This window comes from Herpailurus yagouaroundi, unplaced genomic scaffold, assembly GCF_014898765.1.
Source record: "Herpailurus yagouaroundi ecotype Mexico unplaced genomic scaffold, PumYag 163, whole genome shotgun sequence".
Taxonomy (NCBI): Eukaryota; Metazoa; Chordata; class Mammalia; order Carnivora; family Felidae; genus Herpailurus; species Herpailurus yagouaroundi.
Window position 1 is genome coordinate 31,703,311 of NW_024412404.1, and position 19,931 is coordinate 31,723,241.

General features: G+C 41.7%; 1 long non-coding RNA gene across 1 annotated transcript in view; it reads right to left on the reverse strand.

The window, feature by feature from the left end:
* LOC121036981 (uncharacterized) overlaps nucleotides 1-18,365 on the reverse strand; it is a 29,153-nt gene extending 10,788 nt beyond the window's left edge. Inside the window, exons 1-3 of the long non-coding RNA XR_005793555.1 lie at nucleotides 17,961-18,365; nucleotides 17,702-17,847; nucleotides 14,813-14,954 (exon numbers count right to left, since the gene is read on the reverse strand). This is a non-coding gene — a long non-coding RNA (uncharacterized LOC121036981). The remainder of the gene's footprint in view (nucleotides 1-14,812; nucleotides 14,955-17,701; nucleotides 17,848-17,960) is intronic.
* Between the last annotated feature and the right edge of the window lie 1,566 nt (nucleotides 18,366-19,931).

Here is a 19,931-nt window from a genome sequence, read left to right on the forward strand (position 1 = left end):
ACTACTGTCACCAAGAATGGTGCAATTACCAATAAGATGATTTGGAGAAGACTCTTTGATTTGAGAAGCAGATATAAGCAATTTTATCAAAAGTTAGCCTACACCCTAATTAAAAGAGTTTGCATAAAATGTAAGCTCTTTTTATTTTTATTTTTTTCATGTTTATTTTTTCAGAGAGAGAGAGAGAGAGAATGAGTGGGGGAAGGGCAGGGAGAGAGGGAGACACAGAATCTGAAGCAGGCTTCAGGCTCTGAGCTGTCAGCACAGAGCCCAACACGGGACTCAAACTCACGAACCATGAGATCATGACCTGAGCTGAAGTTGGAGGCCTAACCGACTGAGCCACCCCGGTGTCCCTATAAGCTCTTACGTGACAAATATATGGTAACAATTCATTTGTCTGAATTAGTTCACGTATAGCCTAAACCTCTCTCTTTCTCAAAGTATCTCTAGCTCTATCACTTTCTTTCCCCATCTCTCTCTCTCTCTGTCTCTCTCTGTCTCACACACACACACACACACACACACACACACACACACGCGTGTGCATGCACACATGCATATATACTCTACCACATGACCATGCAGGTACATCACAGCATCACACTGAGAGGGACTGAGAGTCTACTCCTCCTGAACAAGCCATCTGAAGCAGGAAGCCTCCAGAACCAGAGCCCGAAGAAGAAATGATATAATTGGTCTCAGTTTTTCCTATCTGAAGCCCACATACATGCCCACACTGCAACACACAGCCTCTGGCTTACACACCTGACATTTCCCTACCCACTGGGAGCTCCGTACCTCAAATAAGTCACTGTAACTATGGAGAGTGACTTCTCAGGCATATATCCCAGACTGAAAAATATGTGCAGGCCAGAGGCAGCTACCCTCTCTGCCCAGGGAGCTCAGAGCACCCCCCTCACCAGCAAAGTCAAACTGAACTGCCATCCAGCTTTTCCTGGAGGGCACTGACTTATCCATAATGAAACTTTCCAGGTCCTTAGCCTCCCATCCTGTCATGAGAATCCTGTCATTTCCACACCATTGACTGGAGCTTAAATGCTGCTTTGGGTATAGAAGAAAAGGAAGTAAAGCTGGAAGAATATTCAGCAGCCATCTCCTCAGGCAGTTATGAACACTCAGCTATAAGGATGCTGTCTGGCTTCCCAGAGAAGAAAGGGGAACGAGGAAAGACAAAAACATTCAAGACTTGTCAAACTCCAGAGTTCCTTCAGTAAGAACTTTCTTTCCACAGTGACAACAAATGCAGGCTACATCAAAGACTTTTCATTTTTCCTAATATGCCCTGAGCAGTTCTCAAGCTGTTGCCATTGAGCAACTCAAATGTTTTCTAATGCACAAGCACATTTATAGTAATTAGACGTGGGGTAGTTCTTTCCGTTCCAGAACCTTCATGCTGGAGCCTAGTAGACGAAGTCTGGCAGAGTCTTCTCAGTTACAATGGCTACTCTCTTGTGCCATCTCTTTTTTCAAGAGGGAGGTAAGGTGGGGGTACAGTGACAGGCTAGTACCAAACCCAGGGTGGGGGCCCTCTGAAGCCCAGAGAGGTAGAGCGGTGCCAGGGACCACCCTCTGCTCAGCACCACAGCAGGGCAGAGCTGCAGAAAGGGAAAGAGAAGAGGAAGGATGGACAGAAGGTTCCTTGGAGACTTTCCTGTTTCACCTCAGGGTTGCCCAAAGGTGATCTGCCACACCGGATTCCTTAGCAAGGCAAGAGGTAGAGAAGCCGTTTGTGAAATGATCACATGTGCTCCTAACCCCATGTGGCTTCCTCAACCTTGAGGCAAACACAGATACCTACACCTCCTAAATATAATTTGCGGTCCTAGCCAAGACTATTCTCAAAGATTAAATTTGACATATATCATAAAAATAGTACATATTCAGAGTAAAATCTTCAATTATGCAGAATGGTACACGGTGAAAAGTAAAATCCCTCTCCCTATTCCTCAGTGAACGTGGCCACAGGCAACCACACTCCATGGTTTACTTTATATCCTTCAAGAAATAATTTTTTTTTTAATTTTTTTCAACATTTATTTATTTTGGGGACAGAGAGAGACAGAGCATGAATGGGGGAGGGGCAGAGAGAGAGGGAGACACAGAATCGGAAACAGGCTCCAGGCTCTGAGCCATCAGCCCAGAGCCTGACGCGGGGCTCGAACTCACGGACCGCGAGATCGTGACTTGGCTGAAGTTGGATGCTTAACCGACTGTGCCACCCAGGCACCCCGCTTCAAGAAATAATTTCTGCACATGTGGGGCACCCGGGTGGCTCAGTCTGTTACGCCAAATGGGGTCAAGACTGAGTCTTGATTTTGGCTCACAGTTGGTGAATTTGAGCCCCATGTCGGGCTCTGCACTGACAGTGCAGCTTGGGATTCTCTCTCTCTCTCTCTCTCTGCCCCTCCCCTGCTTGCACACACTCTCTCTGTCAATAAATAAATAAATAAATAAATAAATAAAAATGAAAGAAAGAAAGAAAGAAAGAAAGAAAGAAAGGAAGGAAGAAAGGAAGGAAGGAAGAGAGAGAAAGAAAGAAAGGAAAGGAAGAAAGAAAGAAAGAAAGAAAGAAAGAAAGAAAGAAAGAAAGAAAGAAAAAGAAAAGAAATGAATGGGGTGCCTAGGTGGCTCAGTCCAGTCGGTTAAGTCTGACTTCAGGTCAGGTCATGATCTCATAGTTAGTGAGTTCGGGCCCGCACCCGGCTCTGTGCTGACAGCTCAGAGCCTGAAGCCTGCTTCAGATTCTGTGTCTCCCTCCTTCTCTGCCCCTCCTCCACCCACACTCTGTCTCTTTCTCTCTCTCTCTCTCTCTCTCAAAAATAAATAAACATTAAAAAAAGAAATGATTTATATCCATGTAATTAAATCTATATATAATACTTTTTTTAAATATTCAAATGGGAATCACACAAAGCATACTGTTCCATCGCTTGCTTTTAAACTCAATATACGTGGACATTTTTCCGTGTCAGTATACTCGGATCTAATTCATTCTTCTTAAGAACTGAATATTGTTTGGGCAGACTATAATTTAATGAGCCCTCTCGTTCGTTGCCATTAGGTAACTTCCAGTCGTTTGTTATTACAAGCCATGTTGAGGTTACATTATTTGTACCTATATCTTTGTGTACCTGTGGCAGCATACCTTTAGAAGTGGAATCTTTGGCTTAAAAAGGATGCACATTGCAAATTTAGATACATGAAGTCATGTTGCTCTCAACAATAATTGAAAGCAAAATGTTGGCTTTTCCACGTCCTTGCCAGCATGCAGTATTTGCCAGTAGGTGAAAATTGTATTTTTTTACTTTTCATTTCTTTAATTATGAATAAAATTAAGAACACCCCCACTCACAAATCCTAAGTGTGCATTTATAATGCCCTGGTTGTACGCACACAGATACATACCCAGAAACACATTTCCTTCGTGAACTACCTATTTGTATCTTTTCCTCATTTTCTCTTGGATTGCTCATTACTCTTCTTGTAAGAATATACACATGTATTTATGAAATTATTCTATCTTTATCATATACATTCACAATTTTTCCTACTTCAGCCTTTGAACTGTTTGTACTTTTTTGCAGTATTGTTACAACACTGAAGTTTTCACATCATTAAAAACATAACCCAATTTATTAACCTTGTGCTTTATAACTTCTGGGTTTTATGTCAGACCCCAAGAGGTTCCCCACTCCAAATTATTTTTTAAATTATGGGTATTTTCTTCCAGCACTATTATTACTCAATTCTTTAAAAAAATTTTTTTTAATGTTTATTTATTTTTGAGAGAGAGAGAGAGAGAGCAAGAGTGAGAGAGAGAGTGCAAGCAGGAAGGGGCAGAGAGAAAGGAAGACACAGAATCTGAAGCAGGCCCCAGGCTCTGAGCTGTCAGCACAGAGCCCGATGCAGGGCTCAAACCCATGGACTGTGAGATTATGACCTGAACTAAAGTTGGATGCCCAATCGACGGAGCCATCCAGGCGCCCCATTACTCAATTCTTTAAGTGTGTTTTAATCATTTGCAATTTACACTGGTGTAGGACATAAAGTAAGGAACCAACTGTATACTGTTCCTAAATTTGCAGTTGTTCAAATGTAATTTATTACAAAATCTAATTTTGGCTTATTAATTCCAAATACTATCCTACATGTCAAATTCAAAACATATGCAGGGTATTTCTAGACTCAGTAATCTGTTTCACTGATTTACTACTTGTACCTTGATTATAAGCTGATTTAATTACTCCAACTTTGTGCCTTTCAATATCTGGTAGGGCTAGTCTTTCTTCATAACTCTTCTTTCGTATGTTTTATTTTCAAGCTGGAAAAGTTGCAAGCAGACTGGTTCTTCAAGGGCGGTGGGTTGGGTTTGCTTTGCGGGGTGAGCGCTCTTCTCTTCCATGAAAAGCCACCTGAGTAGGTCCTAAGGTTATGCAGTACCCACCCATAGCCCTAAACATGCACCTAAACACCTAAAATGCAAACGCAGATGTACTCTGTTCCATCGCAAGCCAAAGGCTCGGTTTAGAAATGTCAAGTGGGAAGATTTTTAAAAAACAGATGTAGCTTTCTACAGTTTATATAGCCAACAGAGAAATGTTTCTTCTCTGAGTGTGGAATTTTAATGTCCTATTCGTACACACGAGTGCATGTGGGACATGAATGCATGTGGCCAAGTAATGTGTCTCTCTCGGCTGCAGAGATGGGATGGAAGAGCCAGCATCCAAGAGAGGTCTGTCTGGAGTCCTGATGCTCTCCTCACCCTACAGCGCCACCAAGAATGTCAAAAAAAGAACAGGCTGGGACTGGTGCAGCCCATCCCGGGCCTCGGCTCTTTATCCCATAATTGGTGTCATGGACAATGAAACACCCTGATGTATTATTGTTAAGCTTCAGAGTTCTGACTCATTCCAGAGCTTTCTGAGAAAACCGTAGAGGCTGCTTTTAGGCAACACGCTTGAGCAACAGAAACTTGAGCAATGCAAAAAGGCCCATGGCGACCACTGACCACTGAACTGAACGCAAACGGTCTCGTTAAGTGGCCACCCGGAAACAACCATAGGCCCGAAGAGACCAGTTACAACCAGGTACAGTTCCTAAGATTACCAAAAAGGGAAAATTCTATCCCCGTCCTCCCTCCCTCCATCCTATAACTGTGGCCCCTCACCACTCCCTCATGGTAGACAGTCTCTCCTTTGCTGTCCTGCCTGTGGCTCCCTGGTGGTGTACTCATTCAGTCAACTTCTGTCTCTTTTGTTCTGCCTTGGGTGAATTCTTTCACTGCCGGTACCTCCAGCTTCCACCCAATCGGGTCACCCCACCTTTGGGGCCCCCATCCGATTGGGAAAGATAGCACAAAAACCTTATTCCTGTGGCCTCTTCCCTTCAATGAATGAATATTCCCAGTCACCCTTGAAAGGCGTGGGGAAACATGGATGCTTGGGGACCTTTAGCGTTTGGGGGCCTAGACTCCAGTTAAGAGAGATGTGCTAGAGGGCACTGCCCTGGGGGGTGGTTAAGCAGCAGGCTGGGGGCTACCCTGGAGGGGGAGTTGGGGAAAGAGGTACACCTTGTAGTTGACCTCATGAAGGGGCTTTGAAGGCCGCCGTAACTAACATTCTTTTTGTATCCTCTTTGCTGTTATTTTCTTCTGAAACCTTCATAAAACCTTCAAGCCTTAAAGCCTTACAAGCCTTCATAAAGCTTTGGACCATCTAATAGGTGATTATGGGGGATTAAGGGACCTGACTGTGCCCACCTGGGGGAAAATAGTCAAGAGGCATCCAGCTAGAGGGGATGAGATCTATGGAAGCAGTGGGTTCAGATGAGTTGGCAGAAAATACACTGACAGAGGACAGAGAGCAGCAACTAGATGGTTGAAGTGGCAAAAACTGTGACCAGTTCCTCTCCTATAAGCATCTTGCAGGGAATCCCAGAAATACCTACATAGGGAACCGTGGAATATACTGGAATTTCTACAGACAAATTTGGTTACTAAGGGAGACCTATCACCTCACATCTATTAAAGAAGGGCCATTTCTACAATGAATGTTTAACTTTTTGTAAACTCTGGTTTTCATGCTTAAGGTGGAGGCATCCTTTTACCCATTAAACTAAATTTTTCACATAGGCCAGCTTGTGTCTAGGCCTCACCCAACTGACACAGTTTTCAAATAGTCCAGTACATCCTATCAAGGCAGGAAGATTCTTTATCCTAAACAAACAAAAATTAAAATCCAGCTTATCAAGGTAGTTACCCCAATCCTACTCTTAGCAGATTGAGGACTCCTGGTAGCAACCTTGGCTGGTGAGCAGGGAGAGGCCCCAGTGATGGACAGCTCTGGCATTTCCTCGTGGATACATATGGCCTGTGGAGAAGGACTTGGCTCTTCCAGATATTGCTAAATAAAAATAATCACAGAATTGAGGTTCCTATGAGCCCACATTATCCTCTCCCTCTAATCCCCACAACCTAGTTCAGTAGGTCTAACCTCCGAGCCATCCATGCTGCCCTTAGACCGGCTCTTGAGTCCTTGTTTCAATACAAGCTTCCTTTGATAGTCCTTCGAAATCAATTTAAACCAGATATAAATTTGGATTTTTTTTAATGTTTATTTATTTGAGATGGGGGGGGTAGGGACAGAGAGACACACACACACAGAATCCAAAGTTGGCTCCAGGCTCCAAGCTGTCAGCACAAAGCCCGACGCAAGGCTTGAACTCAAGAACCATGAGATTATGACCTGAGCCAAAGTCAGGCGCTCAACCAACTGAGTTACCCAGGTATCCCGTGAAAAACCATCTTTTGACTCAGGTGTCTCTAGTCCCATGAGTTCACTGATCCATTTAATACACATTTAGTGAGCATGTGTCTAGTGTATTCACAACTCTATACCATAGCTAATAGAGATAATGATACTATTAGCTCTCGTTTTAATAAAATTTTTATTTTTTAAATAATTTCCAAATGCATTACTCATCTAATCCTAAGTAGAAGAAATGTCTGTGCCTTAAAAGAAATGTGGACACCTGGGGAAACTATATATTCCATGTCAATGTAAAAATATAGTAAATTTTATAATTTCCATTATGTTTTATAAAATAAGAAAATCAACATGAGGTCAGCTTAACCTCAGATTCTTAGAGGGGCCTAACTCAGAGTAGTTATTTTGTTTTTTTTTTTTTTCAATCTTGGGATAAACCTGACTGAATTTTTTAAAAGTTTTTTTTTCATAGAATCACAGTACGGAAATTTTGGAAGATGAAAAATAAAACACCCCTGTTCTAACTGATATTATTAGCACACATAAGAAAAAAAAATAATGAAATGGAATATATACTGGAATGTTTCCTTCCATTAATTTTTTAAGATATGCCATATCTATATATAAAACAATACATATAGTTTTAACTATATATATATATATAAAACCATATATATATATACAAAGCTATATCTATAGTTTTTTTAATATTTTTAATGTTTATTTAATTTTTTTAATGTTTATTTGTTTTAGAGACAGAGAGACAGAGCACAAGTGGGGGAGGGGCAGAGAGAGCTGAAGACAGAATCTGAAGCAGGCTGCAGGCCCTGAGCTGTCAGCACAGAGCCCGACGCAGGGCTCGAACCCACAAACCATGACATCATGATCTGAGCTGAAGTCAGACACTCAACTGACTGAGCCACCCAGGTGCCCCTGTTTATTTGTTTTTGAGAGAGAGAAAGAGTGACAGCAGGGGAGGAGCAGAGAGAGAGGGAGACACAGAGAGAAGCCGGTTCCAGGCTCTGAGCTGTCAGCACAGAGCCTGACACAGGGCTCGAACTCACAAACTGGGAGATCATGACCTGAGCCAAAGTTAGATGCTTAACCAACTGAGTCACCCAGGCACCTTTATAGTTTTAACTAACGTTAGGGCATAAATATTTATATGCTGCTACAGAGTGTTTATAACCATCATTTTAATATTTTTATCCTGTTACAGTGGGTGGATATATGACAATGTATCATATAACCGCTGCTCTGTTACTAGACATACAAAGTTTTCTAACTTTTCAACTATTCTGAGCAAAGTAGTCTTCCCATATTATTGTTTCTTTAAGGTAGTTCTCTATAGGAAACTTATTTAATTTTTTTTAATATGAAATTTATTGTCAAATTGGTTTCCATACAACACCCAGTGCTCATCCCAACAGGTGCCCTCCTCAGTGCCCATCACCCACTTTCCCCTCCCTTCCACCCCCCATCAACCCTCAGTTTATTCTTAGTTTTTAAGAGTCTCTTATGGTTTGGCTCTCACCCTCTCTTTTTTTTTCCCTCCCCTCCCCCATGGTCTTCTGTTAAGTTTCTCAGGATCCACATAAGAGTGAAAACATACGGTATCTGTCTTTCTCTGTATGGCTTATTTCACTTAGCATAACACTCTCCAGTTCCATCCATGTTGCTACAAAGGGCCATACTTCATTCTTTCTCATTGCCAAGTAGTACTCCACTGTGTATAGAAACCACAATTTCTTTATCCATTCATCAGTTGATGGACATTTAGACTCTTTCCAACTTGAGAGCGCTGCTATAAACATTGGGGTACAAGTGCCCCTATGCATCAGCACTCCTGTATCCCTTGGGTCAATTCCTAGCAGTGCTACTGCTGGGTCATAGGGTAGGTCTATTTTTAATTTTTTGAGGAACCTCCACACTGTTTTCCAGAGTGGCTGCACCAGTTTGCATTCCCAACAGTGCAAGAGGGTTCCGGTTTCTCCACATCCTCTCCAGCATCTACAGTCTCCTGATTTGTTCATTTTAGCCACTCTGACTGGCGTGAGGTGATATCTGAGTGTGGTTTTGATTTGTATTTCCCTGATGAGGAGCGACGTTGAGCATCTTTACATGTGCCTGTTAGCCATCTGGATGTCTTCTTTAGAGACGTGTATATTCATGTCTTCTGCCCATTTCTTCACTGGATTATTTGTTTTTTGGGTGTAGGAAACTTATTTTAAATAATCTATCTTCTCTTAAGTTTGGGCTTTCTTGCTGAAACTATGGTATATTCTTGCCAATTAAGATGATTAAAATCTTAAAGACTTTTGTTGCAACTATTACTTAAATCTACATTCTTTCTTGAGTGACTGACACTTCTCTACAATTTTTTCTGACTGCTTTGTTCCTCTCAAGGTAAACAACATATTTTTCTGTCAATTTTTGTTATACACATGCGGAACCATGAACATCACTGAGACACTCGAAAATAAAAGTTGTACTTTCTTTAAGAATTAAACATTAAGGGGCGCCTGGGTGGCGCAGTCGGTTGAGCGTCCGACTTCAGCCAGGTCACGATCTCGCGGTCCGTGAGTTCGAGCCCCGCGTCGGGCTCTGGGCTGATGGCTCAGAGCCTGGAGCCTGTTTCCGATTCTGTGTCTCCCTCTCTCTCTGCCCCTCCCCCGTTCATGCTCTGTCTCTCTCTGTCCCAAAAATAAATAAAAACGTTGGAAAAAAAAATTAAAAAAAAAAAAAGAATTAAACATTAAAAAAAAATGGATCAGTGGTGATACCAGTGTTTTCTCTGGGCTTGAATGAAAGAACAAAACATTGGACCTGTGGAATCACTTCAGCCCTGTGAAGACAGATTTAGGAACACATTTTCTTAAGTAATATAGTGGATTTGCTTCAGCTTCTATTTGTTTCGTCTGCCCCCACCTCCCGGCCCCAAGCCTGTTTGCATGAAAACAAGAAATGTTTCTGATTTCCCATGTGCCTTACACCATTCTGCTATTCTTTTAATTAATCAGTCCTCTTGAAGTTACCTTGTCCATTCCTCCCACATTGTTCTAATTCTATCCACAGATCCCGTAGTTGAGCTCTTCACAGTGCTTGCTAGCATCCCATTGGTGGTAGATTTTACAAGAGAAAGCAAATCGAGGCTTCTGTCACATTTATGTTATCTCTTCACCCAGCATGTGGCTTGAACTCACAACCCCAAGACCAAGAGTCCAATGCTCCATGGACAGAGCCAACCAGGCACTCCTACCTACTTCCATTACAGGTAAAGTTTCATTTTATGCTTCCTGTGGGTTCTCTGCAGTAACTCCTAGACACTTTCTTCTTGCAGGGAATTTTGGTGCAGATCATTTGAAAAGTGGTAGCATGTGCAATTATGGCAGAAACAAAAGCTACAGGACCAAATCCCTCTAGCCAAAAAGAAGAAAAGGCCCACAGGATGTATACATTTTAAAATGCCTCAGTATACATTGAGGAGGGCACTTGTTGGGATGAGCACTGCGTGTTGTATGTAAGTGATGAACCATGGGAATCTACCCCCAAACCAAGAGCACACTCGACACGCTGTATGTTAGCCAACTTGACAATAAATTATATTTTGAAAAAAAATTAATAAAAAAATGCCTCAGTATAAATTTCAGCATGCCAAATATAACCAGGAGTACTTCATAAGACTGGTTAGCTATTTAAGCTCTATATACAAAGAATGTTGGAAAAATTACAAACAAATATGTTAAGGTCTTTTGTGTTTGATGTTGTTACAAAAGAAATACATGTTCACACACAAAAAATTCAAAATTCACAGAAAAGCACAAAGGAAAAAAATAAAATCCACCAGTAATAATTTAATCCTTTTTGTCAAGAGAACCACACTGTTCAAATTATAGGTATTTAAATAAAACTGGAATCATGCTCCACATCATGATCTCCAATCATGCTTTTTTCAATTAACAGTATCCTGGGAATAATTTTCTGTGTTATTGTGTTCTAAAACATGACTTTGGTCTTATTCTATATACGAATATACCACAGGTTAGCTAATTCCTGTTTTTTAGCAGTTGTGGGTTTTTTTTTTCTATTATAAGTAACTGCAATTGTGACTTTACATAATTTTTTGCACATTTGTTATTATTTCCTCAGGAGACATTTTTGGAAAAACTCCTATTTTCACTAACCAGAATATAAAAATAATTTTAGGGCCACCCAGGTGGCTCAGTTGGTTGGGCATCCAACTTCAGCTCAGGTCATGATCTCCCGGTTCATGAGTTCAAGCCCTGCGTCCGGCTCTGTGCTGACAGTTCGGAGCCTGGAGACTGCTTTGGATTCTGTGTCTCCCTCTCTCTCTGCCCTGTCCCTGCTCATACTCTGTCTCAAAATTAAATAAAACATTAAAAAAATTTTTTTAAATAATTTTAGAGATTTTTAAATTTCTAATGTAAATGTTAGGAAATTTTGCTGAGTTGCCCATAGAGGACTTTTCCTTCTTTTATTTAAAAAAAAAAAAAAATTTTTTTTTTTAACATTTATTTATTTCTGAGACAGAGAGAGACAGAGCACGAACGGGGGGAGGGTCAGAGAGAGAGGGAGACACAGAATCGGAAACAGGCTCCAGGCTCTGAGCTGTCAGCACACAGCCCGACATGGGGCTCAAACTCACGGACCGCGAGATCATGACCGGAGCCGAAGTCGGACACTTAACCGACTGAGCCACCCAGGCGCCCCGGACTTTTCCTTCTTTTAATCTGTGAAAATGCACTACATATATTCCTTCCTACATTTAAATTTTTTAAAATTCAAGTGTGATATTGTTTACCAATTTCTAAAATGATCTAAGTGTGCCTATGTATCCATCCATCAGTCCCTTTACACATTTAATCTTTTCATTTCTGTAAAAGTTTTTACTAGAAAGATGGCATTTTGTCCTAACATGCTAACACGTGGAAGATGGCCACAGTTCATGTCAATCTTAATCCTTAACCCCTTCACTCAAAGCTCTCCCAGAAAGGCACTCTTAGATTACAATGGAAAATTACTACTTCTGATTGAAAAAAATAATCATAAAGACTTTTAGACTCTATGGTGGTCACCTAATATTTTAGCTGCCCAGCATCCCGTCCTCTCTTGGTCTATTTAATATTTTTGGTGGGGGGCAGGGCTAACAACACCTCCCTCATTTCATCTGATGATAGTGGAGCTGCCAGTCAGCATCCTGTTCCTGTCACAGTGATTCATTTGTCCCTTCAGCAATTATTAAGCACCTACTTTGTGCCATGTACTATTCTAGGATCTTAAAATTCAGCAGTGAGCAAAAGTAAAAATGTTCCTGCTTTCTTAGAGCTTAGATCTGTACCAGGGAGAAGCTTAGCATGTCTGACTCCATATTGTTTCTATCTCCCGGGTACTGTGACCTATAGCTTAGAAACTTCTGATGGGCCCTCCACATAGGCATGTTAATCACTGAAGGAATTTTGCTTACAGCTAAGATTTGTGAAAACTGCTTACCCCCCTCCACACCCCGAAACCTACCTCTCTTGGGGAAATAAGGAAGTACATGCAGAAATGACTATGCTATGTCTAAGATTTACAGGAACAACATGACCAGATGTCTGTACACAAAGATCAATTGACCAAGGACAAAGAAGTTACGTGACTTTCCTCAGAAGTCTACAGATATTAATCACCCATTGACTCAACCCTCTCCCGCTTCCCCTTTTGCTGACATAAAAGAAGGTTAAATTTCATTGTTAGAGGACATGGTTGTTTGGGACAGTAGTCTGCCATTTCCTTGGTAAGCTGGCTTTCCACATAAAGTTGCTTTCCTTGCCCCAACATCTTGCCTCTTGACTTACTGGTCTGTCATATGGCGAGCAGAGGAGCTTGGACTGGTTAGAGACCGTAGTTGGAAGAGTTGGCCAAGTTAGACCAAATGGAGTTACTTTCCAGAATTTTATATGCAGACAGTGAGAAAAATGTTCTTTCCAACTGAGAGCTATAAAGGTACTATTTACTTACTGACTTACTCACTTATTTTAAGCTCTTCACCCAACATGGGGCTTGAACTCACAACCCCAGGATCAAAAGTCACATGTTTGACTGACTGAGCCAGCCAGGTACCCCTAAAGATACTATTTTAGAGCTCGCAGCAGCTATGTCCTCTCCGCCATGTGAGGGCACCAGAAGAATGAAGCCAAGAAGTACTGTAGAAGCAGAGAACAAACTGCTGGAGAGCCAGGGTCCTTGAGCTGTTTTGCATCCCCAGACCCAAGCCTGTGCTTCTCGGTTACAAGACACAGTTTGGTGCCCCCTGCCTTTTTGTCCTTAACCTATTTATCTAACGCAGACTCTGGTCACACATCTCAGAACATGGGATCTGGGAGTGCTAAGAAGCCGGCAGCAGGAGAGGAGACGCTAAGCTTATGTTTACGTTTTTCTTCTTTCTTTGCTCTAGCAGTACTTCACTTCAGTATTTTACCTCCCCACACATTCGATTCATCCAACAAACATTTATTCAGCAATTGCTGTGCATCAGATAGTCTTCAAGGTGCTAAGGACACAGCACATAAACAAAACACATAAAAATCCCTATCCTTAGAGAGCTCAATTTCTAGCTAAACAAGTCGAACTAACAGAGTGGTGATACAAAAAAACAAGCAGGAAATGAGACTAGGATGTTGAGAAAGGGGAGATAAGAGATTGTTAGGTTATGAAGAAGAGCCTGGGAAGGCCTTATTTTTTTTTTTTCAACGTTTATTTATTTTTGGGACAGAGAGAGACAGAGCATGAATGGGGGAGGGGCAGAGAGAGAGGGAGACACAGAATCGGAAACAGGCTCCAGGCTCTGAGCCATCAGCCCAGAGCCTGACTCGGGGCTCGAACTCACGGACCGCGAGATCATGACCTGGCTGAAGTCGGACGCCTAACCGACTGCGCCACCCAGGCGCCCTGGGAAGGCCTTATTTTTAAGGAGTAGAGGGTTAAGCAGAGACTGAAGCTGAAGTGGGAATAAACCTTGGGAAAGTTGAGGGACTGTGATTAGGAAATAGAGAGGAACAGTCCAGCAACACTGTGACACTGCACAGAGAAGTCAGCTCTTAGTGTCCAGTCCGTGGAAAGATTTAATTTTAAATAAGAAGGAATATGAGGGAAAAGGAAAAAGGTGTTAAAGGCTATCACAGACTTAGTTTACCCTGTTCTTTTAATACAGAGATAAAATGTTATAAGAGTGGAACGTCAAAAATTATCTTTTTAGCATACTTAATAAGGGATTCCCATCTAAGTCTCCATTGGTTTTCAATCCACCTTCCCCACCAGTGTCCTTGCCTGAAGAGTCACTGAGGGATCAGAGAGAGTCCAGATTCTATTGGATTGAAATCTAAAGTGAGGTGTCCTCCACTGAGATGCCAGGAGACACTAATGCCATAAAATCAGGAAACATCCACAACTTCAGGGACAGATAGACACTGTTAGCATATATATACATATATATATACACATACACATATACATATACATATACATATACCATACACCTAGTATACATATATATACATACATCTACTATACACACACACACACACACACACACACACATACCCATTATCACTAAGACGCAGGCTAAACTGAAATGAAGCTCCTTCTCTGTCAAGGAGAAATGATTCCGCTATTACTAAAACCCTAACCTCCTTTCTTCAAAAGAAGTAAGCCATGACTGTGCCCAGGAATGCTGCCCTTCAAAATCAAAGGCCCTCCCTTTCTCATAGATATCTCTACATCTCCTGTTGTGAAACAAACAGGAGATCAAATGAAAGTGCTCAGAAAGCTGTTAGGAGATCACCTGGATTTAAAACCCCAGAGAATCTTACAATCAGCCCGTCCGGTGATGTGTCAGTATCTTAGGGGCCTATGGACCCCATGGAGGCAAGCCTGGGAGGCTGGTTAATCAGAGAATCATAAATGCCTTGAAATGTAACCCATTTCCTTTCTTCCTATCCAGAGCCCCCTGGATTCATACGTACCCAGTATACTCTTATTGTAGCCTCTCATGTTTGGCCTTCATTTCCTCACTTGAAAATTATAAAGGTTATTTCAGATTTTCATTACGGTCCTCTCTGGGTAAATTCATCCAGCCTTTGGTGTTATCGAACCAAATGATCACCCCTGCAAAGAAAAACCACACCACTAAGACTCACTAAGACACGTGCTCAGTGTTGATCCCAAGGGGACAAGATGAGTAGTATCAAATCCTGCCCCTAAAGGGCTCCCTCTAGTCTATAAATAGTGCTTTCATGAACGTTTTCTACTTAATTTGAAAGTTTTATATAGTTAGAAGAAAACAGTCCAGTCTCCTTAAAACAAAACAAAACCAAACCAAACCTTTGGTTAGAAGAAAGAGGAACCGTGGAACCATTTTTTTCACAGTGTTGGGAAATTCTGTAGAAGGTTATAAAACCTGTGCCAAGGATTAAGATGCCACTCCCTTCTGTTACGCACTTTGTGGACAAAATGCCAGGAAATCGAGGGACAAGCTACAAATAGCCCAAACCACAGAGGCTTGGAAAGTGGCCAACAACTGTTCCCCATACTGTGACTAACTGGGACTGGCTCTCAGTGAAAGTCCAAGAGCCATGCATGACAGCAGGGCCCTGTGGTAGACGGAGAATTGATGAGCCCTGAGTGCACATCGCCCCCAGACATTTGTCTGTTAGTCCTCTTATATCCACTGATGGCAGTTACTGTTTCTAAGTAGAGGGTAAATTTCAAGAGCCTAATTCTGTTCTTTTTAAAAATAAATAACATTTTTAAAGAAGTTTTTATTTATTTATGCATTTTAAGAAAGACAGAGACAGTGAGACAGAGAATCCCAAGTAGGCTCCACACTGTCAGCACAAAGCCCAACACAGGGCTTGAACTCACGAGACCATGAGATCATCAACTAAGCCGAAAACAAGAGTTGGACGCTTAACTAACTGAGCCACCCAGGTGCCCCAGAAATAAGTAACATTTTATATAAGAAGCATATATAAGGCAGCAGATTACATCCCTGCCCCTCTCAAATATTTAGCTTTCATACAAGCCTAACTGGCAGACCTAGGTTACCCAACAGACACAAATCCCCTGAGAAAGGAACTCACTCTAATGAGCTTAGCCTTTCATCTCTGTCCTGCATCTGAATGCCCCAGGGGATGGCATAAGATGGAGACTCCCAAGTCCACAGAGACCTAGTAACTCTAGGGCTCTAGAAGGCAGGGCCCAGGAATCTACACCACAGCCATTATGCCAGGCCATCCTACACACGTAGAACTGAGAATGACCTCTTTAACCGGCAGCAGAATCACGGCATAGGAAGCATCAGAACGGGAGGCCAAGACCCCTGGGTTCCAGCCCACTGTGTGATCTTAGGGAAACAACCTTTTTTTTTTTTTTTTTTCTTTTGAAAGAAAGAGAGAGAGTGAGCAGGGAAGGGGCAGAGAGAGAGGGAGAGAATCCCAAGCAGGCTCCATGCCATCAGCACAGAGCCCAATGTGGGACTCAAACCCACAGAACTGTGAGATCATTACCTGAGCTGAAATCAAGAGTCGGACGCTTACCTGACTGAGCCACCCAGGTGCCCCTTAGGGAAATAACTTTTTAAAAGGAGCCTCTGCATCAGTTTTCTTTTCTTTTTTGTTTTTAATTTTTTTTTAATGTTTATTTATTTTTGAGAGAGAGAGAGACAGAGAGACAGAGCACAAGTGGGGGAGGGGCAGAGAGAGGGAGACACAGAATCCAACGCAGGCTCCAGGCTCTGAGCTGTCCACACGAAGCCCGATGTGGGGCTTGAACTCACAAGCTGTGAGTTCATGACCTTAGCCAAAGTCGGACGCTCAACCAACTGAGCCACCCAGGCGCCGCTGGTTCAGTTTTCTAAAGAATGGATTTAAACATCGTTATGACCACTTATACTTTCGTTGTATTTGACATTGGAAGCCAAAATCTTAATGGGACAAGGACTATCACCGGGAAATATTGTATTTGCGGCACAGTTGCAGGCATGTAGAGAAGGAGGAGGAGAGGGATGCTGCTTGTCCCTGAATCCTATCACATGGGCAGCCTCTCTGCACAAGCAGGCAGGAGCTGAGCCAGCTGTCAGGCTGGCACTGCCGCATCATCCTTGACTGCCCAAACCTTCTGGAATCAGTTCAGCACCTGGGTGTGCAGTAGGGTTATCCCTGACAGAGGATTAAAGTAACTTCTCTGGGATACCATGGTACCTTCAGACAACTGCATGTGGTTTCGTTTGGCTACACAAAGGGTACTTGAGTGAAAAACATGGCTATAGAGGAGGGAAGAGTCAACATCTAGAAAGTCTTCTGAGCTAAACTAGTTAAAACTATAAGGCAACAGCGGAAGAGTCAAAATAAGGAGCATCATGATTAGAATTGTCTTTTATAACAATCCCACTCAGCACCATGAAGAGTGAGTGTGGGTGGGGACCAAAATGGAGGCGGAGAGACCAATAAGAAAGTTGATGGACTGATGTATTTGAGAAGTGCACAAGCCTGGATGAGGCAACGGTAGTGGAATCACAGAGAGAGGAAGGGAGACACATGATGAAATGGTGGGCCATACAGGGCTTCTGACAGGTTGGATATGGCAGTTGAAAAAGAAAAGCCCCCAAATACAACAATAAAATTCAGTGAAACTAGAAACTTTAGGTCCAAACACGCTAAATCAACAGTCTGATAAATCTCAGAATGCTGTCTTCTATTGCCATTCTGAATCTCTCTACTGGACAATTTCTAAATTAATATTTCAGGAAGCTGGTCTACACTTGGACAGGAGCCTGCATGTCAAAACTGGGAGAGGGCTTAGAAAAGTAGCTTACAGTCTTCATACAAGTGAAAGAAAAGCTGTCAAACACTCACATCACTCTGCTGAGGTTTCTTCAAGAAATGCTCTTTGTCACTTCATGGCGCTCTGGTATATTGACCACCTCCATCCACTGTCAATCAAAAATGGGATCAAAAAAAGGAGACATGAAACATGAGGAATTTTCCAGCAAACTCTGTACCTTGAGAAGCAAGGAAACAAGATTAACTTGATTAATAACAGGAAAAGACAAAGATAAAACTCTCAAAGCATCACACTTCTCACTTTTCCAATCCCTCCCTTCATTGTACTCACCAAATGCTTTCTGATAAAAGTTTTTTTATGTGGTTGATTTTATTTTGTTTTATTCCAAAACAATTGATGCTTACGATATTGGTTAAGCACACAGAGGTCATCACAGAAGAGTCCTCAGGAAATTCATAACATGAGAGTGTTAGGAATCATGTCCCAGAACATGTCAAGGGCATGTGGACAGGATCCATCCTCTGTTTTGTTTGGACTCTTCTCCCGCAGCAACAAGAGTTCTGCCAAATGACCAGATTGGAATGGGGACAGGTCACTCTGCAGAGAATCAAGACATTTGAAATTCAGTCTCAGCTGTGCCGTGCAATCTCTCTAAGCCTTGGCTTCCTCATTTGTGACAGGAGGAATTTATAATCATGGCTTCGTCGACCTCAAGGGGCTCGTGGGAGAATCTGAATAAGGTAAATAAAAACCTCTTCGTAAATTATAAAACACTACAGCAACATCAGCTTGTTGAATTATTATTCCTCTTATTATTGTCATCAGATGAGGTGTTGGGCTAGCTCAACTGGTGGGGTGTAGGTAGTATGGACCAAATCTATCTTTTTTTTTTTTTTTTTAATTTTTTTTTTTTACGTTTATTTATTTTTGGGACAGAGAGAGACAGAGCATGAACGGGGGAGGGGCAGAGAGAGAGGGAGACACAGAATCGGAAACAGGCTCCAGGCTCTGAGCCATCAGCCCAGAGCCCGACGCGGGGCTCGAACTCACGGACCGCGAGATTGTGACCTGGCTGAAGTCGGATGCTTAACCGACTGCGCCACCCAGGCGCCCCATTTTTTTTTAAATTTTTTTTTTTTACGTTTATGGACCAAATCTATCTTTATTCCTGAAGTCAATCCCCAAACCCTAACCACCCTCTTCAGGTGAATTATTGTTGTGTGTCATTTTCACATAAGGTTATTTGTGGACACCAACAAGAGCTTAGAACAATAACAAATTGTTTCTAGTGCTCATTGTGCCTTGTTGACTTCAGAGGGACATTACAGAACATGTTTCAATTTGATTTCAACTTGTAGAATAATGGAACAATAAATGCAATGGCCCCTCTACTGTAAACTTGGCACATCTCTTTATTTAGAAACTGTCTGAAGAAAATTCGAGGAAGAAGCTTGGTTTATTCATAAGAACTAATATGTTTGCTTCTATTTTTCTCCTAGTTTGTGGCACTTCTCAATATATTGGTAAATCATCTGATTAAAACTCCTTGTGGGTAAAATGGGATTAATAAATTATAACCGAAATGGCTCAGTGAACTCCCTAACAATCGTAAATTACTCTTTGGTTTCCAAGTTTTTTCCTAATGCTCCAAAATAAACATTTCAGTAGTGTATCAGTGTAACTGGTGGTACTAATGCCTTCTGCTAGGTCATCCCATCCTCAAAAGAATATGCCAAGAAGGGAATTGATTATAATCAGAATTATATGCCACCACAGCTTAACTGTACTCTTATACTAACCTCTAGTTTTAAAATAATGCCTCCTATTTTTAAAATGCAGTTGGTATTTTTAAACAAAAGATAGAGCAGCAGTGAGAGGACAAGATGAGCCAAAACCAAAATGGATGAGTTATTTTTAAATCTAAAACAAAAGTGGCAAGTCAGGACATAAAAACCGTTGTGTCTAAACAACATGGCACATCTAAATGATGACGTATCTAATAATTATCTAAATGTTTGATGTTAACAATGTACTGAAATTCCAGATTAATGGCTGAATTTCCCCTTCTTTTACTCAAAATCTAGTGGACTCGTGTAGACCTAGGTACATGCAGATAGGGAACGGCTGGTGTGTAACAAATGTAATCATAATATAATAGTCACTAATCAAGTCATCTTAGAATCACAAATTATAGAATGACAAGGGGGAGACTTCTGCCAGCAACATGGCGGACTAGACTTTTATAGAAACTGCTCCTGTAACAGCCCTAAAACTTAAAATTCTGCATGAAATCTTTTTAAA